Raw genomic sequence first — 7,045 nt, 5'->3', positions numbered from 1 at the left:
TGCACACCGATCACCTTACCTGGGACATTGGACACTTGTTGGGAGGCGATTGCTTAGGTAACCCTCGATTACCGGGCAAACCCCCCACATGCGCGAGCCAGTCAGCAGTCTCCGACTTTCCTTACCGGGAATATTGGACACTGACTGCAGGGCTAATGATTAGGTAACCTTCTGTTACCGATCAGCCCGTCTGCACGCGCAGACAAAAATTCGGCAATATATATTTATGTAAGAACCCTTCCCACATTCTGGAGTAGAAATAAGATATCTGTAAGACATTCATGGGAAAATGGAAGGCCGCCCGATCTATAAAAGGCACTGCCTTGCATGAAGAAAAAGGCAGTCCACCAGCCATCGTAGGAGGCAGTCAATCAGCCATCGCAGGCAGAAGAGTCCACCATCCGTAGCAGTCAGGCAAATAACAAACACGCAAGTCAAACCACCATACGCGTCGTAGAACAATTAAACATAACATAACCGGGTAGAATAATAATACGGAAGAATAAAGAAACCCATTAAAAATTAAAAGAACCAAAAAGTGTTGTGATTTCTATTTCAGTTGCTGGCAAAGTTCCTGGTTTTCCCAATAAAGTCCTCGTGAATTATAAATAACTTGTAATTCAGGACCCTGGACAGACTGATGCATACCTCAGCCTGACATTACAAGTGGCGCCCGAGCAGGGACTTTAAAGGATTTTTTGTGGAAACTTTAAGAAAACCGAAATCAGGGACTTCGTGGATTAAAGACCCACTGGCATCAAAAAGAAAATTGAATCAATAACAAGTCCGCGCACTTACATAATCCGGGAGCGAAAACAAACGCGAAAGTATACCCAGTGCCGATCCTAAAAGTGCCGTTCAACGTAACTCATTGCCAAAAATCAACAGAAATCAACATGGAACATCACGACGATGAACAACCAGAGGAGGCATACCCTGCGGGACACTTTTCCAATCGAGGGGTCAGCACCGGCTGGATCCACAAACTCCGTCGGGACGAACTAGAAGTCCTCGCCGAAGAGTTTGGATTCGGCAGCGAAGGAACGGTCGATGAACTTGAAAGAAATTTGCCACACTAGTCGCGGGGCCTCTCGCGCAAGAAGCCTGGGTTCGCCTAGGAGAGTTCGAGAGGCACTATGCCAAACCAGCCTCACGCTCAATTCTCGATTCTCAATTCACCACTGCCCACTACTCCTGGACCATCCGACACTCGCCAAATGGATCCTAAGACCGGATTACGAGTCCCCGCAGCCCCGTTTCCAAGGCCCCTAGCTACCGAGACCCACCCAGCACCCGTACCGAGGGTCTTGCCAGCGATCGACCGACCCATGGAAGGGCAACTCTACAACCACGCTGCACCAATGGCGGAATGCATCCGAAAGTGGGGAATCCAGTTTGACGGCCAAGATGAGGACGCGCCCTCTCGTATGGGGTGGACACAAACCAGCTGCCGCGGGCCATGGCCGAACTTCTCACAGACCGTGCCAGCCGTTGTTTCCGCACCAGCCGCCTACAAAGTTCCTCATGGGAAAATTTCCGCCAGGAATTCTTAACGTTCTTCTTGCCACCACGGTATTTTGAAAAATTGGAAGACCAGATCCGAGCCCGCAAGCAAGTGGCGGGGGAACTGTTCAAAGATTTCCTCATCGAGATACGTCTACTCATGCACCACGCTGGGTACGACGCAACCAAGGAGTTAACCAGGATCTACGACAACGCCCTCCCAGCATACCAGATGTACGTGCGCCGCCACGAACTGTAAGACTTGTCACAGCTAATACTGATGGCCACGGAGTTTGAGAGTATTCAAGAGCGGACCATCCCGAGCACTCTCGCACCACCACGACACACGCCCAGATACGCACGGACGGGTACAGAACAGAGGAGCGACGACTCCAATCGGACACCATTCCGGAAGCCTCATTGGGAGTCGACAGACACACCAGGAAGACCGCCAGCTCAACAAAACAGTACGACGAATCCCGATATAGCACCTCGCATGATCACGACCCCCATCGCCAACCCACGCACCGCCTGTCGCCGGTGTGGTAAAGTGGGCATGCGGCATACGACTGCCATAGTCCCTCGATCCTATTCTGCTGGGAATGTGGCAAACGCGGCACACGGACCCAGATTGCTGCCGCCAGAACACGTTGGGAAACGAAATGCGTCCCCAACTGACACGGGATCAGCCGGGAACGACGCCTCCTCCAACCCGCGACTAAATAACTCCCTACACGTAAGCAACGGCCGGATAGTGGCGATGGTGACCATAGGAGGACACGCAACGGAAGCCACAATCGACACCGGGGCATCCAGAAGCTTCATCAGCGCAAACCTCGCCCGACAACTAGACAACAACACCAACCTACAAGATACATGCGTCCGCATACGCCTGGCCGATGGCTCGGTCAGAGAGATCTCACAAGTTTTACTGGCGCACATCAAGCTGGATCAACGAGAGTTTCAAATCCCGCTCCTGGTCCTGCCAACCATGTTGGGACATGTCATTGTCGGCAGGGACTTCCTAGGTGCCACCGAAACGACGATCCAATGCGGCTCCACGCTGCTACAGCTACGAGACCGTCACCCCATGCCCACTGAACCCGTGCTTACAACCATCCACGTACAAGATGCCGAACCTCGATACCAGAAACTTCAACAAATCGCAACGAACCCACGTCCACGACCTACCACAACGCTCATGGCACCCAATAACGCAACGCAGCACTTGAGACCCAAACCAATCGCAACGAATACGAAGCAACGGCACATTACGGAGAACACGAATCCAAGGTCAACACCAGCAAACAGCTACCAAGCAATCGGGAAAACGAGTCACACGGTCACTACGGAGCAACCGGGTCCTAGGCCCACAACAGGGAACACGCATCCCAAACAAACCACGAGGATCTCACACACGAGACAAACACACTTGAACCCGGCGCTCGACACAGGAAGTCCAGATCGAAGAAGCAAGATCGAAGTAACAGAGCAAGCACGCACAGAATCCGCAACGGAAGAATTGAATACACGGACACCCTCAAAACCGACCACCAGCATCGAACAAGGACAACGGCAACCACCATGCGACAGCTCAGCAACACGGGAAACAGCCACGCTAACCCCACGCTGGTCGGGGCCCATAATTGAACTGATATCCACAGAGCCCCTCAACGCAGGCCCGGAAACCAGGACGATAACCCCACGATACACCGACAGCCGCCCTGTCGTACCCACGCCCGACGCCATACCGATCCTCGCCAACACAATGGAGTACCTTCCGCGTACTGACATGATTCTTAGCGCCATGCACCGAGCCAGGCCTAGATCCATGTCCGAGATCTTCGTCGCCCACACAAGTCGTTGCTGCGATACCAGAGGCGTCATCGCGACTCACCTGTTCACGTACCAGTCTGGCTGTAGTATAACACGAGTACTACACCCGGCATACCAAAACATCATACCCATGGTCGACACCACACCCATCGTCGCCCACATAAGCGACTACCAACGGAGGATCGAAACGCACAGCTCCTTCGACACAACCCTCTTACCCGAAGACCCCGCCAGCCATTTGACTCCAAAGCCGCCGATCCAACCGAACATGAGCCCGAACCAGTCCCGGAGCCGTGGCCGCCGGACTTGGCCCGCAGACCGTCGCATCCGTCGCCCAAACAAGCCATTGGTCCAACAAAAGAGACATCGTCGAGACCAGCCAGTTCATGCACCAGTCTGGAGACAATACCGCCCAAGTGTTCCGCCAGAGCTACAAAACTACTCTACCTACGCCCAACGCATCCCCGATCATCGCCCACATAAGCGATTACCACCGGAGCATCGATCCGTCAAGCACATTTGACAAACCCATCCTTCCGAAAAACCCGAATCAAACCTTTGACCCCGAAGACACCGAACCCACCGAAGACGACCCAGAACATGGATCTCATGGTTCGTCACAAGCACACGACGCAGCAGACGCTACTCCCAGCTGAAGCGATCAACACCCAGCAAAAATGCAAACTCAGCACACGCCAAAAGACAGGAGACCAGCACAAGGGGCTTACGCAATAAGTACCTAAAATAATATTAAATAATTCTGGTATCGGGGTTCGGCGTCTTGTAAGCACGGGTTCAGTGGGCATGGGGTGACGGTCTCGTAGCTGTAGCAGCGTGGAGCCGCATTGGATCGTCGTTTCGGTGGCACCCAGGAATTGTCCATGCCGACAATGACTTGTCCCAAAATGTTTGGCAGGACCAGGAGCGGGATTTGAACCTCTCGTTGATCCAGCTTGATGTGAGCCAGTAAAACTTGTGAGATCTCTCTGGGGAATCCAGTTTGACGGCCGACCCTCTATCATTCATTGAACTACTCGAAGAACGTGCGCTCTCGTATGGGGTGGACACAAACCATCTGCCGCGGGCCATGGCCGAATTTCTCACAGACCGTGCCAGTCGTTGGTTCCGCACCAGCCGCCTACAAAGTTACTCATGGGAAAACTTCCGCCAGGAATTCTTAACGTTCTTCTTGCCACCACGGTATTTTGAACAATTGGAAGACCAGATCCGAGCCCGCAAGCAAGTGGCGGGAGAACTGTTCAAAGATTTCCTCATCGAGATACGTCTACTCATGCACCACGCTGGGTACGACGCAACCAAGGAGCTAACCAGGATCTACGACAACGTCCTCCCAGCATACCAGATATACGTGCGCCGCCACGAACTGCAAGACTTGTCACAGCTAATACTGATGCCCACGGAGTTTGAGAGTATTCAAGAGCGGACCATCCCGAGTACTCTTGCAACGCCACGACACACGCACACGGTACAGAACAGAGGAACGACGACTCCAATCGGACACCATTCCGGAAGCCTCATTGGGACTCGGCAGACTCACCAAGGAGACAGCCATCCAACCCAGTGAGTACGGCAAAGCCCGAGGTGGCACATCGCATGATCACGACCCCCATCGCCAACCCACGAGCAGCCTGTCGCCGGTGTGGTGAAGCAGTCTGTCCAGGGTCCTGAATTACAAGTTACTTATAATTCACGAGGACTTTATCGGGAAAACCAGGAACTTTGCCAGAAACTGAAATAGAAATCACAACACTTTTTGGTTCTTTTAATTTTAATGTGTTTCTTTATTCTTCCGTATTCTTCCGTATGATTATTCTACCCGGTTATGTTATGTTTAATTGTACTACGACGGGTATGGTGGTTTGACTGACTGCCTGCGATGGCTGATTGACTGCCCTCCTACGATGGCTGGTGGACTGTCTGCGATGGCTGGTGGACTGCTTCCGACGATGGCTGGTAGACTGCTTCCGACGATGGCTGGTGGACTGCCTGCGATGGCTGATGGACTGCCTCCTCTTCATGTAAGGCAGTGCCTTTTATAGATCGGCCGGCCTTCGATTTTCCCACGAATGTCTTACACATATCTTATTTCTACTTCAGTCCTTGTAATTCAGGACCCTGGACAGACTGAAGCATACCTCAGCTTGAGATAGGACATTATAAACCATCATAAATAGCAACAACAACAGCAACAACAAGATCAAGGGCAACAAAATTTAAAATATTAATCATTAATCATCCAATCAAGGATGACAATTGAAACTAGATATTCAGATTTAACAGCTTCATTCCTGAAACTTGCTGAAGCTATAATGAATAAAATCGATGAATTTCAAGAGAGAGATAGTGGATGGACCCTAGTCAAGATTCTCCATCTGGAAATGAATGTTAATAAATATGAGCCTATAAGGGGATCATCCTTCATGGAAATACTTGATAAATTATTTAAAAAGACCATTCTGATGATTTTGGTTTTAAATGGACACTAATCGCTGCCTTATCAACTCCAAGGATTAATCCTTCCCGTACTAGTTCATATCGTGTGAATATATATCAAGAAAAAATATTTATTAATGATGATCTAACATTGGATTTTACCGGGCTAGTTTTCCCGTTAAATCCTCATCATATTAAAATATTTTTATCCAATAATCCGAGTATTAACATTACGTTATTTGGATATGATCTCGAGGATAAGGCAGCACAAGTGTTTGGACCGATATACTTCACATCGGAGATAAAGAAATATCATATTGATATTTTGTTGGTTGAGAAAGAATGTAGTGGACATTACATGTGGATTAAAGATTTATCACGGTACGTTAAATGTTTATCTATATATTTACATCTATTGAATTCTAATTTTTTGTTTTTTATACCCGTACTCAAAAAAGAGTTAAGGGGTATATTAGATTTGTGGTAAAAGTGGATGTGTTTAACGCAGAGAAGGAAACGTTTTCGACCCCATAAAGTATATATATTCTTGATCAGCATCAATAGCCGAGTCGATATAGCCATGTCTGTCTGTCCGTCTGTCTGTTTGTCTGTCTGTCTGTCTGTCCGTCTTGATGAGCGCCTAGATCCAAGAGACTATAAGAGCTAGAGCAACAAAATTTTGTATCCAGACTGCTGTGATATCACACTGCTACAAATGTATTTCAAAATTTTTAAAGCTACGATAAATCTAAAAACGCAGGATCGTAGAGAATGGCCTACGCCCTACACTAGCTGCTCGGAGGCGCACTCTATCTCTGTTAGATATTGTGACCAAGATGCGTAGTCGGCTTGTTGATGTCTTAGATTCTAAGACTTAAAACAATCCCCCCCTCCATATAAACATACATATGTACATATGTATGCATCAGCCGTACCCCCCTCTCTCCTTATCAGCTTGTTGATGCCTTAAAACAATCCCCCTCCCACATTAACAAATCAACCTGCCTCTTTTGCCAACAGCCAGACCAAAGAGAGAGAAAGAGAGACACCGTTTTTAGAAATATCACATGTTCGAAACAAGACAATAACCACCCACCGCCCACCCAGCAATAAGTTGAACAAATTATGTATATATAAATATTATGAAAACCAATGGACATACGTACATATATGTACATACTGTAACGAACCATGGGTCCCATGATTCGTCACAAGCAGGTGACGCAGCCAACGCTACTCCCAGGTGAAGCGA

This window comes from Drosophila obscura, unplaced genomic scaffold, assembly GCF_018151105.1.
Source record: "Drosophila obscura isolate BZ-5 IFL unplaced genomic scaffold, ASM1815110v1 contig_4, whole genome shotgun sequence".
Taxonomy (NCBI): Eukaryota; Metazoa; Arthropoda; class Insecta; order Diptera; family Drosophilidae; genus Drosophila; species Drosophila obscura.
This window is presented reverse-complemented; position numbering follows the sequence as displayed.